Genomic DNA, 21016 nt, shown 5'->3' on the forward strand with positions numbered 1-21016 from the left:
TCAGCAGGATGCACTTCAGGTGGTTAGAGTCGGAACTGTGTTTGGGGTTAGTGGATTTGGTGTGAGTCTTGATGCTGGTAAACTTGCAGGAGTGGCAGGCGAAGGGACCGTGGGTGCGTCCTGGGGCAGTTACGTAGCATTGAGGTATGCGTCCGGGGTTAAGGGCAAGGAGAGTCGCGGCGTCATACGTTAAGCCAGTGAGGTGGGAGTAGCGAGGACCAGGGGGTCTGGCGCTGGGCGCGGTCCAGGCGCGGATGGGCGTAGACGGGCTAACCTTTGGTGCACCTTCGGCGCGCATGGGGGGTGACCGCTGTGCGTGAACGCTGCGCGCGGGGGCATCTGTCATATGAGGATGGTGGGGGGGAGGGGCGAGAGAGGGGCAGCTGGGAGGCGGGTGCGTGGGGGGAGCCGGGCTGGGATCAAGGCACAACAACAATAAACAAGATGGCAGCAAGTCAAAAGGCGAAACAGGGCGAGATTGGGGGCACAGCCTTAAAAAAACGCTAGAAAATGTCCAGAGGTACCGGCCCAGTAAATAAATAAATTAAATAATTCAGGCAAAGCGGGCAGAGCACAATTGTGTAATGAATGCGCAGCCGTCTAGCGGTAAAAGCGCTACTAAAATGCTAAACGAGTGTTCAGGCAATACTGAACAGTGAGCAGTGCGCAGCTAATTAATATGAAGGCACAAAGCAGTTAGGCAGAAGCGCTACGATACCACTGGTCTGGCAGGGTACAGCGTGAGCGAGCGACCGCTTCTGTGGAGGCAGGACGGTCACAGCGCTTCCAGCGTGCAGAGCCTCAGTATCAGTGGGAGGGAGGGGCAGCTGGGAGGCAGGTGCGTGGGGGGAGCCGGGCTGGGATCAAGGCACAACAACAATAAACAAGATGGCAGCAAGTCAAAAGGCGAAACAGGGCGATATTTGGGGCACAGCCTTAAAAAAACGCTAGCAAATGTCCAGAGGTACCGGCCCAGTAAATAAATAAATTAAATAATTCAGGCAAAGCGGGCAGAGCACAATTGTGTAATGAATGCGCAGCCGTCTCGCGGTAAAAGCGCTACTAAAATGCTAAACGAGTGTTTATGGCAATACTGAACAGTGAGCAGTGCGCAGCTAATCAATATGAAGGCACAAAGCAGTTAGGCAGAAGCGCTACGATACCACTGTTCTGGCAGGGAGCAGCGTGAGGGAGCAACCGCTTCTGTGGAGGCAAGACGGTCACAACAGTCTTTCAATGGTGGTGTGATGCCACATCACTGGAAATTGATAGAGACTTTATAAAAGAAGTAACTCCAAAAGATGGGCAACACCATCCCTTTTCTTTCCCCTATGTGAGATGTTGTTATGCTGATGGATTTTTGGGAACTTTCTCTTACTTTGGACTACACTGCTGATGCTATCGTCGGTAGCTGATGGACGCAAGGAATGTTTTGCAGTGTACTATCTAGCCTGTTTTATGGTACAGATTGCAGTATTATTGTTCTAATCATGAGGGGATGTTTTCTGAAATCACCATGCTTAAACATTTAAATCTGCATCCTGAAGTTTCAACAATTTAGACTGTGTATTACTTATTCAGGCCAACTCAATCTTTGGACATGGTTTATGCAAATAGAAATAACCTAAAGAGTAAATTAGTGAGAGCTGAGAAGAATTGTATGTATTTAGTGGAAAGTAGATGAGAGAATATAACAAATAACAATAATGTATTGCTAAAATGAATTCTTTGGAGTTTACTGCAAGAAAAAAATGGAATCATAGAGAGAATGTTTTCATTATCTTTAGACTCGCAACATAAAGGCAAACTTTGAATAAACAGATAGTCAGACGTCAAATTTTAATACTGTTTTTGTAGGATTTAGGGAATGTGAACACACATTTGAAATGTATGAGACATGGGGAAGATATTTAGAAGGTGTAGATCCTATTTTTTTTCCAAGAGTGTATTATATTGTGGGAAGAGTGCTTATTACAAGCTGCCTAAAGAATGGATGGAAGTTGTATTATGGGAATAGTTTTTCCCAAAAATGTATCATGCTAAGCGAATTAAAGAAGAACGAATGTGCAATGATGAAAGGATGAAAAGAAGTGTGGGTGAAATTAAAAAAGTAGGAGACATTTGGAGATCTAATACCTTCAGTAGGAGAAGCATTGAACTTTCATGAAAGTAGCCTTCTTGGGCGGACCACTTCCTTTTTCCACTTCTTTATTTCCTTGTTCTATGTTAATATACTCACCCATAATAGACTTTTAATTAATTAATTAATTTTAAACCCTTCCCCTTCTTCGTAGGATTTGAGCTGTTAGGTAACAAACTATTCCTCCTGCCTTAACTCCTTCCATGCTCATGACGAGCTCAGCTCGTCATGAGGCACAGCGGAGCTGCACTCATGACGAGCTGAGCTCGTCATGAACAATGGGAATTCTCCAAAATCAGCACAGGAGGGGAAAACCCTTAGCAGCCATGGTTAAAGGTGAGGGGTCTCTGTAACTCTGTAAACAGATTCTGGCAAAATCATTTGATAAAGCCTGCTTAAATGTTTGGCACTATTATGCAAACTGTGATATTCTTAACCAAATTCTTAAGAGAATGCTTGTGGCAATGGACTTTGAATCTTTAATACAATATCCAAATTAATCAAATATCTGTCTGAGTCTATTATTGAGTCCTGTTGGTTCTTCCATTCAACTGTGCTGTTTAAATATATTGTAGGGAAAATCAGCAAGCGCTGACAGACTTCAGGTGTTATTTCCTTTGGTTTGTGTTCCAGTTGCAGAGCTTTTGATCTGCATTATTCTGACTCGACTATCCTTCATTTTTACATTATGGTTTTAAAAGCGGTGTACGTAAACCTGATCTCAAAGTGTGAGTTGGCTGTCAATCAATGGTCGACATTGGACAACTAACATGGTGTTTGATTGCCTTAATTTCCACCTCTTCTATCAGCATAGAAAGATGAATCAGAGGGCCATTGCCTCTCTGATAAATAGAAACGCTGTAGCTTGCCAAATCATAAAGGACCCAGTACGATTAGAGTATTCAAGGAAAGTGAGCATAAAATAAAATTCTTACCATGCTTTCGCTGCAACAGCAGGCACAGAAAATTCATGTCCTTACAATCAAAATCTGCAACCGTGTCTAAAATAAAGCAGAATACATGTTTCTAAATGCAGTATGTTGTTAAAACATGCTTGATCGTCCGCATGCCAAAGATGTGTCATATTTTCAACGTAAAACCAATAAGCAAAATCTTACCGAAGAGGAATTTCAATGATCAGAATACAGAAAATCTGATATTATTTTGAGGCTGTCAGACCAAGAAATTTAAACTTAGGGCCCAATTATGATGCCGGACGGAAAAGCCTTCGGTCCTCCATGGTGTCGTAAAAATACCTCCTGCATGACACGCGGCATTTCCGTTAGTCAAATCATGATGCAATGTGGGCAAAATCAGACCGCGGCGGCCGGATGACACAAAACACCATCCACCATGGTCGGATAAGCTACAAATTTTATCACGGTGGTTGGGGAAAGATGTTCAACAGACTGGAAAGGCCTCTCCTGCTGCAGTATGACCGCATGGCTAATTACGATGAGAATGCGGAGCTGGCGGACCAAGCACTGCGTCCAACCACCGCGCTCGCACATAGGCCAAATGAATGGCTGATGCAACCAACTTCACAACAACGCCCAAGGTGTGCCTGTACTTCCAGATGCCCTCACTCACAACACATATGCCACAATGATACATCCCAACATGCTCTTGGTAAGGAAAGCCATGCACAGCATGGAAGAGACATCTGGAGGTCACCAAACATGTGTACACCCCCACATACCACAGTATAATTCCAACCCTTTCTGGGACCAACATCCTTGCACACCACATGCCGAGACGGAGAGACAGGACATCATTGACTCACGCTGCACAAAATCATACACACTTATCTCCACACAACACTCTCACCTACACACCTCACACACATCACATCTCTCCACCATGCACCGCAAGAAAAAGCACAAATTTACCGAGTCAGAGTTGAAAGTGATGACAGACGAGATAATCATAGATAGAACCTCATTTGTATGGGAATCTGGTCCACCCCACTTGGGTGCAAGAATCAGATGTGGGCAAGGATACACAGCAAAGTCAAATCCATAGGGACCACCCTACGCACTGTGCGTGATATCAGAACAAGGTGGCTCCACCCCAAGGCCCGGCTCAAGCGTCAGGCCCAGTGGAAACACACTGTGGCACAGAGAACTGGTGGCGGCCTTCCCATTTTATGCTCATTTAAAATTGTGGAAATTATTTTACTTTACTTCTCTTACCGATTGTGCTAATTAAAAACTTGCAGCCCGCCCTGTTCCATCGTGGCTGGTGCCGTTTGCGTGGAGGGTGAGGTGAGCCGCCATCTTGGGTGGAGCTGGACCGGATCTAGCGGTCTAGTTCTCCCGGGAGGCTAGCTACAAAACTAATGTGCATTCAGGAGTGCAGCGGACGAGCGCAGCGGGCGCGACGAATGCGCGCCGAAGTCGCGCATAAGTCAAGCCCGTCTGTGCCCGTCCGCGGCAGTCCGGGGCCTGGGGCCATAACCCCTGGCCAAAATTACAAATACTCCTCCTCCTCATTGCTGTCACTTAGGCCCTCTGATAGCGCCGGACTCGCCCCACCCGCTTATGCCTTAAAGCGTGCCGCCTCTTATGGCATTTTGAAGCCTGAATTCTCTCTCGGCAAAGCTCCCAAGCCTAAGTCCTTTGTACCTCATTCGACCCCTCATGACTCTGAGACCATTCTCAAATGTCTATATTTAAACACTAGATCTATGGTTAAACACCACTTGGATATCTTTCTCCTGCTCCAGGCCGAACAACCTGATTTTTTGTTTCTCTCAGAGACTTGGCTTAATGAGGGTTCCCTACCTGATATTTTAGCTGCAGTTCCCTCGAACTACTACATTCTGCATGTCGACAGACCAGCCGGTAAAAGAGGCGGAGGGGTCGCTGCGATTATTCGCAGCACCCATAAAGTCTCTTCTCTACCATCCTTCGACATAATAGGAACAGACAACCTGATCTTTAAATTGGACACTAACACTGGATCACTACTTCTGATCCTCATATATCGCCCCCCTCAAAATATGCCCTCTTTCACGGCATCCCTAGCAGAACAACTTGCCCCCCTGATAATTTCCCATAATAAAATTGTGCTGCTGGGCGATTTCAACCTTTGGTTGGACTCTGCTGAGTCTGACTCTCAGGCAGCTACGCTGAAAGAAACCCTCCTGGACATGAACCTCACCCAACATATTCACCTTCCAACTCATGATAAAGGGCATAGCCTAGATCAAATTTGGTCTCAAAACATTTCCCTGGCTATTAAGTCCATCACGCCCTGCATTTGGTCGGATCATTTTCTGATCAACTTCACTATGACCACTGAGAGAAGTAGAAATCCCCTGCCCAAGCTAGGAGGAAAAGCTAGAATGTGGAAGAATGTTGATATCCCCGCATTTATTGGATCCTTAACCTCCTCCCTTCCCTCACTTGATCAGGACATCGAAGAAATGGAAGTAGCCTTCTCAGGGTGGCTACTCCAGGCAGCGGATGCACATGCCCCCTATACCAACTTTCCCCGCTCTCACCCCAATGACGCTCATAGGTGGTTTACACCTCTTTTGAAAACCCTTAAACTCTAAGTCCGTCAATTGGAGCGAAAGTGGCGAATAGCCTATTCAGAACAAGATAGGGCTAACTATTGCAAGGCTCTTAAGGACTACCAAAAGCTTATTTTAAAACACAAAACCGACTATTTTTCGGAAAAAATTCTCAAGGCTCATAACAAATCTAGAGAATTGTTCAATATTGTGGAAGATCTCAGCACCAGTGACAGAACCTCTCTTCCGACAGTCCCCACTCAGGAACTTTGCAATTCACTAAACTCCTTTTTCTTTGATAAAATCTGTACCATTAAACAAAATATTCCTACCACACAGCCTCCCCTTTTTTTTGCAGACACCTTTTATAACTCTGCTACCCTGGACTCCTATCCCCCTATTGAAAGTGCCAACCTATCCAAACTCCTTACTAAGGTTAAATCCGGTTCCCCCGATGACATCTGCCCCCCTCACATTCTGAAAGAAGTGGGTACCAGCATCCCCGGGGGCCTACTTTCCATGCTGAACGGATCACTTGCTCAGGGTAAAGTCCCAAATAACTTTAAAAAAGCCCTCCTTATCCCCCTTATAAAAAAGGCAGGAGCCAACCCGCTAGATCCGCTCAATTACAGACCTATATCTCTGTTGCCATATTGTGCCAAACTTCTGGAGTCTCATGTTTGTGACAGCATCTCCACATTTCTGGAAAAATCAGAGTATCTTGCACCTAATCAGGCTGGTTTCCGCCCTTGCCATTCTACTGAGGCGGCCATTCTCTCGGTGCAGAATACTCTGAGGCGGAATGCGGATGAAGGGATCCATCCGGCTCTGGTGCTACTGGACCTCTCTGCTGCGTTCGACACGATCGACTATACCATCTTGGTCGACCGTGTTGAGCAGGCAGGCCTCAGGGGCACTGCGCTGAGCTGGATCCGTTCATTCATCACTGACCGAACTCAATCGGTCAGACTGGGCTCCTTCACGGCTCCTACCATATCTACCATCTGTGGAGTACCTCAAGGCTCCTCGTTATCTCCCCTGCTTTTTAATTTGTACCTACGCCCTCTTTTATACTCCCTCAGGAATGCAAAGGTAACCATCTTCAATTATGCCGATGATTTGCAGCTCATCTTTCCTTTGAACACCAAGGACTCTGTGGTAGAATTTCAAAACACCATGTCCCACATTCTGAGCTGGATGAGCTGCAATCATTTGAAACTTAACCCAGGCAAGACCGAACTGGTCTTGCCTGGACAGAGCACACTCAGTTGGAATCCCAGTTTCTGGCCCTCCTGCATGGGCGCCCCCCCATCCAAGTCATCCTCGGTTAAGAGCCTTGGCATCTTTATCAGCGAGGATCTCTCCCTGAAAAAACAGGTTGGAGCAGTTGTGTCTTCCAGCTTTTTTCAGTTGAAGAAAATAAAAAAAATTGCCTGCTTCTTCTCCTCAGCTGCCCTCACTCAGATCGTCATCTCCCTGGTTTTGTCCAGACTGGACTTTTCCAACAGTCTATACCTTGGGCTCCAAACTGGAGAGCTTAAACGCCTCCAGCTGGTTCAAAACCAGGCAGCCAGACTTCTTTTGAACATCCCCAGGAGGCAATCAGTCAGACCTGGCCTGAAACAGCTTCACTGGCTGCCGGTTGAGCAACGCGTGGCCTTCAAAGCCGGGTGCATCCTATTCAAGGCTTTACATGACACTGGTCCCCTATTCATCAGAGACTTATTTAAAAGATACAGCCCCTCCCGCAACCTCTGGTCTACCCATAAATCCCTCCTGACTGTTCCTCCGTATAAGAAGAAGCGTCTCGGAGGCAGCTGCTTTGACCACCTTGCAGCTGCCTTCTGGAAATCTCTTCCCCTTCATCTAAAACTTAGTGATAACATCCTCAGCTTTAGACACTCCCTGAAGACCTGGCTCTTCTCTCAGGCGCATCACTGAGCTGCTTCATCTCCACCAATTGACGGTCGCGCCTTGTTCCTCCCTACAGCGCCATGAAGCCCCCGGGCGTACGAGCGCTTAATAAATGCCAAATAACATTAACAAATAACATTAACATTGCACCACTAACCTACACTGAATGGGAGGAGAAGATGCCTGCCATAATGCATTCAGAGAATCTCACATGAATCAAAGGGGGACTGGAGGCTGGTAAGTACCAACAAAATGATCACATCACACTACAATACCCTGTTGTGCACAACAAGTGAGCTCCAATTGCCTGCGCACATCAAACTCATGTGTGAAACAGCATGGCTCACCCGCCCCACCCCACAGCCATGTGGCAGCTAACCCGTCGAAAGTGCTTCCCAACAAGTAGCTAGCCCTGACCTGGAGGATCTACCACGTTACACGCGGATGACGAAATCATATTTCTGAAAAGCCACAAAACGCCCCGCTTAGGATTTTACAATTAACGATAAACGGAGTAGTTATATAATACATCAGGATCACCTTTCAGAAAGCGACATAACTAACAAGGTACTCCTATCTAGGACAAAGAGACACCAGATACATAATACCTAGTACTATAGTACTAGCCATCTACTGCAATATAAAAAGACATGTCAAAGAAACACAAAGCATAAAATAGTATATCCTGGTTTTGGCATTTGCATATTTGAGAAAGAGATACTTTGATCAACATATGTAATAATAAGCAGTCCAAGTTTAACAATACTAATGTGAATAACCCCCAGTTTTTCAAGGAAAACTAATATTTATTGGCCCTGATGAAGGAGGCATTATTTTAGCTTGCACCGAAACGTATGTAGGCCACACACAGACATCTGAGAACTCCACTGAGAAGGACCCCTAAGAAAAGGATAATTAATAAGAAATTGGTGCCCATGGACAACATTTGAATAATATCTCTTATCTGGGCCCATAAAACTCAGTTGTTGTCTGTTGTTTTCTAGATTTTTGTCTGTAGTATGTGAGAGAGTGTGTGTATGAGTAGATTGAATGGTGAAATTGATATGAAAGAGTGTATTAAGCTGTTTTACCTAGCTTTTTTTATTAATTGTTTTTGTGGGGGTTGTGTATAAACACATGTATATAAAATATTCTGTTATGTATTTTCTAGATTAGTTATTTTCTTAAATATGGAAATGATGAATTGTCAATCACTGTTTTGTATGAATTTTTTTTAAAATATTATAAAAGTGTTTTTTTGAAATGATTAATATACCAAGAGAAACAAATGAGGAATAAAATGCAATTCAAATGAAAACTATTGTTTCTTGTACACTGTGATATGGTTATGCGTTGTCCATGAAGAAAACGTTTTTTGAGTTATACCAACCTGTGAAACAAGATGGGTCAGTTCACAGGTTTTCTTTATAACATATGTTCCAGTTTTCCCCCTCCTCTACACCTAAAAGAAATATTTTGGGGGCACCCTTAGCGCCTTATGTATACCCTGCCATAATGCATCCAGAGAATCTCACATGAATCAAGGGGGGACTGGAGGCTGGTAAGTACCAACAAAAGGATCACATCACTATACAATACCCTGTTGTGCACAACAAGTGAGCTCCAATCGCCTGCACACATCAAATTACACAATATTGAATATGAATGGATCACATCAAATTACACAATATTGAATATGAACGGATCACAGGAACAACATTTCCTCAATCAGCTCCATCTCACAGGTAGGTGGTCAGCTCATGCACCCTGGCCTCCCTCCCAAACAGCATGGCTCACCTGCCCCACCCCACAGAAATGTGGCAGCTAACCCAGTCAAAAGTGCTTCCCAACAGGCAGCTAGCCATCTTACTGGGTAGAGGTTGTTGAGCCCTAACAACAAGACCATAACTCCCACAAGGCCCTCTGTCTCCCCACACAAACAGCATGGAGCCAAATTACCCCTAAATCCCACACTTGGTAGCCAACTCTGGAAACCCACATACGTTTCTTAGACCGTGCACATATAGCTAATACCATCAGGAGGCCACATGATTCACAGTGTCATAGATGAAGTCACATGCACCTGCAAAGCAGAATACAAGAACGTGACCACAAAAAGCCAATGTGCAAGTCCCATTGCAGCAAAGCAGAAAGACTCCTGTCAACACAACACATGCATGGAAACGTTGTCAGCCCTCAGAAATGACAGGAGGTAAGCACAAAAAGCACAACACAAATCATGAAGTTGCGGCATAGTTGTCAGATACACATAGAAAATTCCCAAATGTCCAAGCATAAACTGAACTGGATGAGCAACAAGTTAGCACCAGAGGACATGTCCTTGGAAATACAATATCTGCCCATGTGAAATTGGCCCATTAACCATGTCACATCACTAACAAGCAATGTAGGTATCCAGGGCTTTAAGTGGGATGAAAAAACTGAGGGGTCTCTCAAAGGGGGTTGGCCGATGTAATTTAGGGCGTGGCCTAAAAACCTTAGCCATAAATCTGTGCTCAGGATATTGGTCTACCTGACTTGCATTTTTCTGTCATGGCCATTGCACCCAGATATATGATACAACAAGTAACATGGTACCTACTACAATTCCAGACTACTGACTTTGTCAATGTTTGTCAGGTGCATTCGATACTGAAGCAGCAACTATGGCTTGCATCTAACATTGAAACAGCGTCCACTTAAAGCCCTGGTGACACCACAACGATGTTGCTGCTCCTGTGTCTCCAAAGGAGTGAATCCCAGAGACAAATTGAATCCTTAAAGGATTTCACTTCCTTACAATGCTCAGCTGGCATGACGTAATGCCGTAACTTCCCCACTAGTGAGAATTGAAGAGTGTGACCATGCACACATCGATGTGCCTGCTGTCAAAGCATTCCAGCAAAAAGAATGGACCGCCTGTGGCAGGCCACAAAACAGAACCTTATAGAGACCCGTACAAAGGCCTCCATAAATAAATGACGGTGCCCAGCAACGGTGAGACCCGGCCCACTTAAAGACCTGTATGTACCCCAACATCATTGCAACGGGGGACAAACTGACATGAATGTCTAGTAATCCCAACGTAAAAGTCAGGTCATCTCAAAATAAATGTACCAAACATGAACATCAAAGTTGTGCTGTGTGCCGGACATGCTTAAAATGTAACCTCACTCCAACAGGTGACTCGCTAGCAGCAGCAGGTGACTGTGCCATGGACAAGCCCAGCCAGCCCTCCATCTCCGCCAGGAAGTTGAACCCTCGGATGAAGGGTCTCTGGTCTTTTCAGGAGAGGAGGACCGACCTGGCCCCTCAGGCGTGCCCATGACAGCCCATGCACAGGCCCTCATTGACCCCACCACCACTCCCACAACAGCTGCACAACCAACGCAGACCCCTGTAGCAACAACCTGTGTGTCAGCCACCTCCACCATCACCACCGCTGCCTCCAACACTATCCCTGTGCCAGCAGTTGCGAATACCACCAGGCACACCGGGGATGCTGGGGACGGTATACGGCAGCTGCGCCAGGCAACACCACTTGTCCGTAGCTTCAGGGCAGGTAGCAGACCAACTGGGTCACAGTCACAGGAGGACAATGAGACAGAGGCCCTGGACACCGTGCAAACTGTCCTCGGTGCATACCAGTAGAACCAGGGACAGATGGGCCTAGTCCTTGAGGTATTGAGGGAACAGCGCCTGCTGCAGAGGTCCGTGGACACTCGCTTGGGAGAAATTTCTGAGTACATAGGCCAGCTCGTGGGTGTTCTGAGGGACATGCCTGCTGCTCTAATAGCTGCCCGGCCAGCCGGATGATAGTCACACCACCTCATCAGCGGCCACAAGGAGGGGTGAGTCACACCATAGCAAATCCTCAGATACCTCTGAGCATGAAGCAGGTTCCCCCTGGCAAATGGCAGAGGGGGTGCTGAAAAAGACCCCAGGATGATCACCTGGCACAGCAACGTGCCGTACTAGTTCTCAGAGCAACCGCTGATGTCACCACTGTAACACTGAGCATTGACTTTGTTATAAATCAGAACACACATTTCCACAAGGATGGGAGTGTTCGGTTGGACTTTGGAACTCTACCATTGTGTATTCCACCCTAACCATCCATTTACCATCACTTTCAACTTCACCCTTTACCTATCACTCGTAAAACTAACACAACTCGCAACAGTATGCCTTGGTGTCAAGAGCATTTTCATTACAGTAAGTAGCCTGTTAACTCACATCGCAATGTATCTGAAGATGTAATAGCGAAAATCCTTTGAGAGAGTGGAGGAACCTGGATAGACACAAGGAAATAACAGTGCGTTGACATATGATGGAATAACCGCAACACTGTACAATGTGCCTTCCAGAGAACACCGGCCAACACCATCAATATGGACAGTAGGGGGACTGGAGTGACCAACTATACCTCACACACAGTTCACCCCTTAGCATCTTGGTAAATGCAGTTCTGCTGAAATGCTTACTTGTGTCACCATTGTTGTGTGTCACCAAGGTTGGTGCAGGTCAGTGCTGTGATTCTCTAGACAAATGTGTGTTGGATTATCCTCCTACATCAGTAGAGGTAAGATACATTGTAATTGGTGTCTGCTGAGGTAGCTGCCACAATCCACTTGGTTCTCTGTACCTCTCCCTGCCCAAATCAGGTGAGACACTTTAGTCCCTTGACAAGTAAATATCATGACTGAACTGCATTTACCAGAATGTTAAGGGATGGACTGTGCTGGTAGGTGAAGCAGTGTGCTCCCACCTCCCTAATAACATCAACATGGACATGACGGAAGTTGTCACAGATCACATAGCGCAAAACAATGAAATCCTTAGCAGTGTGCCCACAAGAGCCAGCATCACACCACATCCTGTCATGTGTACGATGGTGACATTGTGGCATTCACACACTCAAGTACTGTTGCACAGGGCTTTTCATGTGACATGTGCGATTTATGCATGTTTACCAACATGAACACCAGTCCTTGAAAACATACCCACACTAAATCTATTTTCCAAATGTATTTAGCTTCTCCTGCATGAGCACAACTGCTGCGTGCACAGGCCAGGCATCAGCATATAGGAGATGTTGCACAACGTGTTCCATGTGTGGCAATGTTCTCCTAACTCCCCCATATTTTATTGTGGATAGTCATTTGTGGCCTCACATTCCCACAGCAAAAGCATACTTCAATAAGTGTGCATGCACAATGGGCCTCTGTTTAGACAAGTAGTCGGTCCCACATCAGCCCGGAGACCTTAGAATTCCAGGTGTCTTGACCGTCCTGCACGATTCTGTCACTGCTGAACACGGCACTCCCACTTTTTTCTCGGTGAACTGACACACAAATTATTGATAGTGTCTGATAGTGAAGGCCATTTCACACTTTTTGTTCAGATTTGTGGGCTCCTTGCCTTGTCCCTTCCTTTCATGCTTTTCCTGGAGTACCACCGGGTGTCATTCCTCGAAGTTCCATTCTGCATTTAGCAGTTGTAGATCATTACTTTGGCTCTACAGATGAGCGCTGGTTCTAAGAGTGCTTTCACACCATGTCTGACCATCCTGTGGGCCAGGCTGAGCCCGGTCAGTTGCAACTGTACCGTGACCGCATGCAGCTTCTCTTTGGATGTGTCCCATTGGTTGTACTGCGCATCAGTAATAGGCTAATGTTCCGCTATGCCTATTTCACCTGCATGCAACCTGTCTTTTCCTGCAGAAGATGTCTGTTTAAGTGGGCCATGGATGTCTGCCTTTCAAACTCATACCTTGCTGACCTGGGTCATGATCTGTGGGTGAGTCCTTTGTTGGTACACGAGCAGGACTGCTTCAGTGAGACACGTTTATGGGATGCCTTTCAATATGTCAGACAGGCTGACAGCTGCGCCTGTGTGCTTGCGCAATGGCTCCTGTTCCATGCATACATCGAACCTCTCCCAGGTTGCGATGGGATGCTCCTTTCAACCTCGTAGTGCGAGGAGCACATCTGTTCCTTCATACTGCTGGATTAGATGGTGGTCCTTTTCTCCGAAGATGATTTGGATTGTCTTTTGGAACTGATTGCCTTCGTAGCTGCCTGTGCCTTCTTGGATTCGAAACTACTTAACAGCAATAGGAACTGTTGGTGACTAATTAAATTTCCGTTTATCTTTCTTCACGCCTCCTGACAAGAATTATCATCCAGCTCTCTGACTTTAGCCCTGTCTGCATTGTCTTTGACTATGCTTAGCTCTGCCGTCTGTTTCGCTTGGTAACACAGACCTGAGCAAGTGGAGGCTGTCATCTGACCGTCCTGGACTTTATGGTCTGGCATGAACCCGGCTTCCATTACCCCCAGGTCCCTTATGTCCTCGTCCCATTCATTAACTTAGTGGAGATGACCATCTCCAGACAGAAAAAAAGACTAAAAGAATGCTGGGACACTAACCCCACCCCTCCCACCGGGAGTACATAAGGAGTACTTGCCCAGGCATTCCCCCTGTTCTTTTTGTCTGTCTGTCGACAGAATCTGGATTTGGATGCTGGTGCTACTCCTGCTGGGCTTGAGGGGCTTCTTCTACTATTATACCCCATCTGGCTGCCTGGCTGTGCGGTTGGGGTATCTGGTTCCTTGCCTCATGGCCTGCTGGGCTTGTTGGGAGGCTTGGTTTCTCGGCTGGAACTTTGTTTTCCCTACTTGGGGATTCCTGACGGCCCTTTGTGGCTCGTGAGCCAGCCTCCTTCCGGGTTGCTGGGCTCGTCATCCTGGGGCTTGGCCGGTTGGAAGTCGAGCCCTTTCTCCTGCCTTCCTGTATTGCCCCAGCCTTGTGGGGGTGCGTTTGCTGCTTTGGGCTGTTGGCCGCTTAGTGTGGAATGTGGAAGGGGCGGCCTTGTTTATGTATTCGGCCCCCCGAGTGAGTACCGCATAGCAGTTTGTTTATGTCTGCTTTTCTCCATTTCAGACGAGGCAGGGCATGGAGTTGCAAACCTGATATTGATATGGTATTTTTACACTGAGGATCACGTAAGATGTATGTCAGTGACTGCGGGTGCTCAATTTGGTTCGTGTGGTGCTCCTGTGAAGCAGAGAAACGCACAGCACTGCCATTGTGAAGCCTGTGGCCACAGCAAGCTGTTGTAATGTGCCGTGTTTGGCGCTGTTCTCATCTGTTGTTCTTACTGAGCATTATCATCAGTTGATGCTGCGTGTAGCCCTGGTTGTTTGCTCGCCCTTTCCTTGGGCGTGTTGTTGGGGTTCTTTGGCTGTGTCCTGTGCCTCAAGGTTGCTGATCCTGGAATCTGGGGTTTTGCCTGTGGCTTTATCTCCTTGGGATCGGCTTCTCTCCTCCTTGGGGGCACCCGCTTGTGTTTCCGGATGCGGTTCGTTTCATCTTGTTCTGCTTCCGCGGACTGCTGGTTCTTGGCTGACGCTCTGGTGCTGGTCTGGCCTTCCTTCCGGTCTGCCTCCCTTGCCGGTGTGTCGGCCCTCTCTGGTCCCCGCTGATGCGTGGTGTTCTGTGCGCCTTGCCAGATTTTGGTGCTTGGTTGGGTTTCCTGGATGCTGTTAGCCCCCGCTGAGTCTCCGCTGACCTGCGGTGTTCTTCTCCGGCTTGGTTCACAGGGGAGGGGGGTTCTTGTCCCTGCCTGTTCCTGGTGGTTCTTTGGCCAGGGTTGCGCCTCAGTTTTCTATGTCCTTATGGTCTGGAGGCCGTGTTACAGGCGCTCCTGGTCTGCGAGCTTACGGCTGCTTATGCTTACATTGGCGGTCCGTCCTTTTGGTTGTCAGATGCCTTCCTCCCTGTTGGCTCCTGTGTTTGGCTGGCCTACTGGTTTCCTGTGGTGCGATCTGCTCAGGGTTGCCTGGTTGCGCTCTTGTGCCGGTCCTGGCCTGCCTGGGAGGCCTGTTTTGGGGACTCGCTGGGTGGTCTGCCTCCTTGATTTGGTGGTGTCTTTTCTTCCTGTGGGGTGGCTGTTCCCTCTCCTGTCAGGTTATGGTCCTTGGGGGTGTGGTGTTTTCCTGCTGTTGTGGCCTCTTGGCTCTGCCTGGGCCTGTTTTGGTCTGTCACCCACTCCTTTCTACCATGCTTGCCTACTCTGGGGATGTCGGTTGGGCGGCGTGGGGGCTGCTGGTCCCTGCCTTACGGTTTGTCTGTATGGCTGCTGGCAGTTCTTTCTCTTTGGTGGCCTTTGCATGTCTCTGTTCCAGTGTGGAATGCTGTGGACATTGGGTCTTCATTGTTCTCTGCCCTTGCTGGTACGGGCCTTTGTGAGGCTTACCTTGTTTTGGTTTCGGTCTTGCCCGGTTTACTGTTTTTCTTTGACAGGGGTATCTTCTCCCTTCCGGACTTTGCTTTGCCTATGCTTTGCTGGGTCCTTCCCTTCTTTGGCCTTCCCCTGGCGTGGGTTGAGCCGTCGGGTCCTCTTTGGTCAGGCGGGTTGCTTGGCTTCGGCTTTTGCTTCCCAGATGTTTTGTCCTCTGTTGCTGTGTTTTGCACTGGGGGTTTATCCCCTGCTCTTGCCCTTCCTTGGGTAATGCTGCGCCTTGGGGTTTGGTTTGCCTGTGCTCTCCGCCCTGGCTTCTGTTGCTTGGCCTGTCTCTCTGCTCCGGTTTCCCTCGGTTTGCTGATGAGCTGTTCTGCTGGGGCTTTGTTCTTGGGTGCCTGTGCTCCCTCCTGTTCCCTTCTCTTGATTCCTGGCCGGTGTTTCGGCCTTTGGGATCATGGCCCCTGTTGAGTCTGCTTCCTTTGGGCTCTCGGGCCTGGTGGGTTGGCTTCCGGGTGTTGTTTCCTCTTTCCCCGGTGCCTTGGCTTTCCCTCTTTCCGTGTCCCGGGGCTCTGTTTAGCCTTCCGGGCTGGGCGATGGTCGGCTGTTGGTTGGTGCTGGCCCTTTTTTTCCTGAGGCCGAGTGCTCTTCTGTGGGTTTCCGGGTGCTTGTCCTCTGGTCTCTCTGTGGCCGGGTCCTCCTCTTCTCTTGTTGGGGCTTCGTTTTTCTCTGGCCCCCTGGGCCACGGGGTGTTGGTGGCCCTGGGGCTTATTTTCCCTTTTGCTGGTGCCTGCTTCTGCTGGCATGGTTTCTCTGTGCCTTGGTCAGGTGTGTATTCGGTTCTGGCTTGCTGGTGTGGTGTCCCTTTGGTTTCCTTATTTGGGTGGCCTCATTGCTGTTTTGGTTCTTGGCTTCCTCGGTTGGTGGTGGTGTCGGTGCTCTCCTCTTCCCTTGTTTACTTTGGGGTCTTCCTGCTGTAGTCTGGTTGACCTCTGTGGTTGTCGGACTTGCCATCTGCTTGGTCTTCCATTGTTTTGTCGGGTTCGTCCCTGTTTGGTGGGCCTCCCTCTTGTTTGGGTGCCCTCGCCTGGTGTTTTTCAGCGGTTCAGCCTTTTTGCTTTCCTTCACTGGCTGCCTTGGTTTCCTAGGTTGGCTTATGTTGCTTTTGGGAAGGCCGGCTTTTCTGCTTTGGTATTCTCCACTAAGTTAATTAATTGGACGAGGACATAAGGGACCATAAGGGTAATGCTCTATTACTTACCGGTAATCTTCATTACTTCAGCTCCTGTTATCCTTGTCCCATTCATACGTCCGCCCTCCCTCCCGGACGGCTGGCCTTCCTGTTGTGGTCTTGGTTGTTCAGGGGGAATCCTGGGCAAGTGCTCCTTATGTACTCCCGGTGGGAGGGGCGGGGTTAGTGTCCCAGCATTATTTTACTCTTTTTTCTGTCGGGAGATGGTTACCTCCACTAAGGTAATGAATGGGAAACGGACAACGGGACCTGGAGTAACGAAGATTACCGGTAAGTAATAGAGCATTATGCAGCTGTAGCGCATGACTATTACATGGCGTAGTTGTTTTGCAAGTACCCAGGTGCTCGAGTTGGGGGTAAATGCAGGTACACAGCATCCCCCCCTCTTTTCACAGGGTTTATGCCGTCACCCCTGCCAAGAAGTTGGTCTCCACAGATATATTCTGAACTTGTCCTGGTGTACTTTCCAGTCACTGGGACACGTTCAGCAGCACCTGCAGGTTGACTGCTTTCCATTTCCAGCAGCAACGTGCAGGCAGCGAGGGAGCCTTTTTGCACCTCCAGCTGGGCCGAAGGGCTTTTGTTTGTATATGCTGACTGGGGTCCGCCATGAACCTTACATTTAAATGGAGATGCCACAGAGGGAAACATAGGCACACAGCTTGTCTTCTCTTCACAGGTACTTAAGAAATGCTAGCTTTTGCCTTTTTTTCTGTCCCTGTACATCAATGCAGACACTGTAATACTGTCAGATGGGTTAGTCTGTCCCGGTATTTGCACAAATCAATTTAAGTCGCACTGTTTTACTTCTTTCATAGCGCTACGTCATGACATTGTGAGGTCATTTGCATTTTGTCTTACTTGGTCAGTCCCCCAAGTTCTTTTTATAGGACCTGTGCCCGGCAAGTACTTTAGTATGTCTGTCACATGAGAAGTGTCCGCAGAGCTTGTTCTCTGCGTGGTCCAGGAGTACTGTCTGAACATTCTGTCCGTGGTCAGAAAACATTGTCCCTTGTCATTCTGGTCTGGTCTGGCCCTAGCACCCTGACTCAACAATGTCTCACAGCTGCAAGAGGACAGGGATCCCCTTTAGATGTCATGGTAAGGCGGGCTAGATACCCCACACTTGGAGAGTGATTCATCCAGTGATGGGAGCGGCACAGCAAATGTGATGTACATTTCACCATATATAGGCTCAGTAATGGGGTCTGCTGACAAAGCCCATAGACCAGTGACATCCCATACAACTCCTTCCTGCAAGGGATGGATGGATATGCTCCTGGGTCTATGTCCAGAGAGATTATTGATGCAACATTTTGCTTCATGTTAAAAGGATGTGTCACTGAGGTTACTGGTTAGGTACATTCTCAAATGTTGCATGCTTTGACACTGTAGTAAAAACAGTTTAAAACAGTTTAAACAGTTTCTTGTCTTCAACTTATCTACTTGTGTACAGGTGCTTGAATGCCTCTGAGTGAGTAGGAGAGCTAGTGAGGCAGTATAGCAATTGTGTCCTTTGCTTAGGTGTGCTTTGGGGTGCTCCGTCCCTGCATGGCCGAGTTCTCTAATCCTGCAAATAGTCCAGTATCTGTACAACATCTCAGGAACAATTCTCAAAGTTTGAGAGATAACAGCAAGGCACACAGACACAGTCATGGTCGCTCATTGTTAACTTACATGCAGCGTAAGTAGTTGACGATGAACTGTTGACCATGGTCAAGGCCTTCTTCCTCACCACTGTCATTGTTACTGGGCATGTGTGGGTTGTGACTGGGGGGATGGTGCTGTTCTACCAGATGAGGCAGTCATGTGCAATGATCTGGTCCACCTGGCATACCACTTTCATGTTGATGGAGTGGCAGTGTTTGCGGGTCCTAAATATGGGTTTACTTTCCTGTGGTGGAATAAAGCCAATGTGGGTACCATCAATGGCTCCCACAACATTTGTGTGCCTTCCAGGCAGACCCGGTTCCCGGAATTTTTATTTGGGAGGGCCAACGATGCATTCGGGTGGGCCACTGCGGGCCCGATTTGTCATTTATATCACTCACCGGGCCTGCTTCAGGGCTCTTCTTTATCTCTCTTCAGTTTTACGAGGGCAGTAAAAGACATTATTTTCGTCCAAAATCTCTTTCTAGATGTTATCACCCTCAAAAAGTGTTTTTTCCGACTAAACCTACACATACGGGATGGCTTCACAAACTGTGGTTCACCCTTGGGATGGAGCGCATCCACGCCACTCTCACCAACACCGCCGACGCCTTTCGCAAAACTTGGCTTCCATTGCTGACCCTCCTGTCCAAGGAGTTCAATGAAATTACGTGCCCCAAATACCTTAGGGTTTTGCGTCTCACTAACGCCACCGATGACTCCCGGTGACTTTACTCTTGGTCTCGTCGCACTTCTGCAACATAATGTTGATGACACTGACTTTCATGGGCACACTGGTCGGGGTGGAGGGAGGGGGGATTTCGTGGGGAGGGGGAGGGGGTTTTTGGTTCGTGTTGTTTTTCTCCTGTCACTCTTTTGCCTTTCCACGCATGATGTCAAATCACTTGTTGGGCATATCTTCATGTCTTATTCTGATGCACAAGGGAAGACATGCTTGTCTGTCCCGCCCGCAATGTATGCTCTAAGCTTACTTCTCTCGCAGAGATGTCTCACTATATGCCTGTTAAAATTTTCAATAAAAACATTTTTGAAACTAAAAAGTGTTTTTTCCATATAATGTCCTCCTGATGGGAGGAGGAGGTTTCCTGAGGTGTGAGTATCAGGCAAGTGGCACCTCTCAGGCTCTCACACATGCCCTCCTCCTCGGATTCCCTCACTGCCACCCTCCTCCAGCGCCCCTCATCACTCCGTAGCCCCTACCCTAATTAACCTCCTCCTCAGATTCCCTCACTGCCACACTCATTCAGCGCCCCTCATCTCTCCATAGCCACTCTTTCATGTGCATTTCATTTGTTGTATAGCGCTACTGATATCAGTGTAGAGTGTGACAGCACTTTACATCACGCACACATTGGACAATCAATCATGCAAGTATGTAAATAAATCATTCTACAGGGAATGTCACAAAAGCCATTGTAGATTACAAGATATAGGAATCACATGTCATCCATACTAACTCAGGATTTAATTCACAGCGCAGTGGTTAGGGTTTGGCTTTGCTGATAAAGGTGTATATCTGCCCCAACAAACTCTTAATGGCAACGTTCGAATTATAAAAGACGGGACCTTATGACTATGTTACAACCCAGCAATAAAGCTAAGTTCTGACTATTAATTCAGGTTATCATGCAGCTCTCTGATGACAGTTCCTATCCTAGGTCAATGTCTTATGATAGATTGTGACTTCTGAACTGCAAGGTACAAAAGTATCTCTGTGACAAAGGCAGTACCCCACTGATCTATCCACATAAAATGCAGTTTATCTGCATTTCAGAAACTACCAACAGACAAAGGATAGGCAGGTTCATTAATCACCAGTTATCTGGACATTTTTATTTTTGGCTTACATTGTGGCAGAGCCTTGAGTAAGATACAAAGGGCCATATGTATCAAGCCCAAATGGGTTCGCAAACGCCGAAATTCGCAGAATTTCGGCGTTTGCGAACTCATTTTCGCAAAATGATATGACTGAAAGAATTTGGGCGCAAAATAAGGAATTGCAAATTTTGCAATTCCTTATTTTGCGATTGCATTTAAGGAATCACAAATTTTGCGATTCCTTAAATGCAATGTATTAAGCAAAAAAAATTAGCAAATTGACCTTAAGGAATCGCAAATTACCACCAACTTCAAGTTGGTGGTAATATGCAAATTTCTTGAAAAATTCACTTTTTTGCATTTTTCAAAGTGCACTGCGAAGCACATACATGCCCTTAGGGCATGTATGTGCACCACAAGTGCACCCATGCCTTTGGACATCCCTGCACCCGTGACATT

This window comes from Lissotriton vulgaris, chromosome 10, assembly GCF_964263255.1.
Source record: "Lissotriton vulgaris chromosome 10, aLisVul1.2, whole genome shotgun sequence".
NCBI lineage: Eukaryota > Metazoa > Chordata > Amphibia > Caudata > Salamandridae > Lissotriton > Lissotriton vulgaris.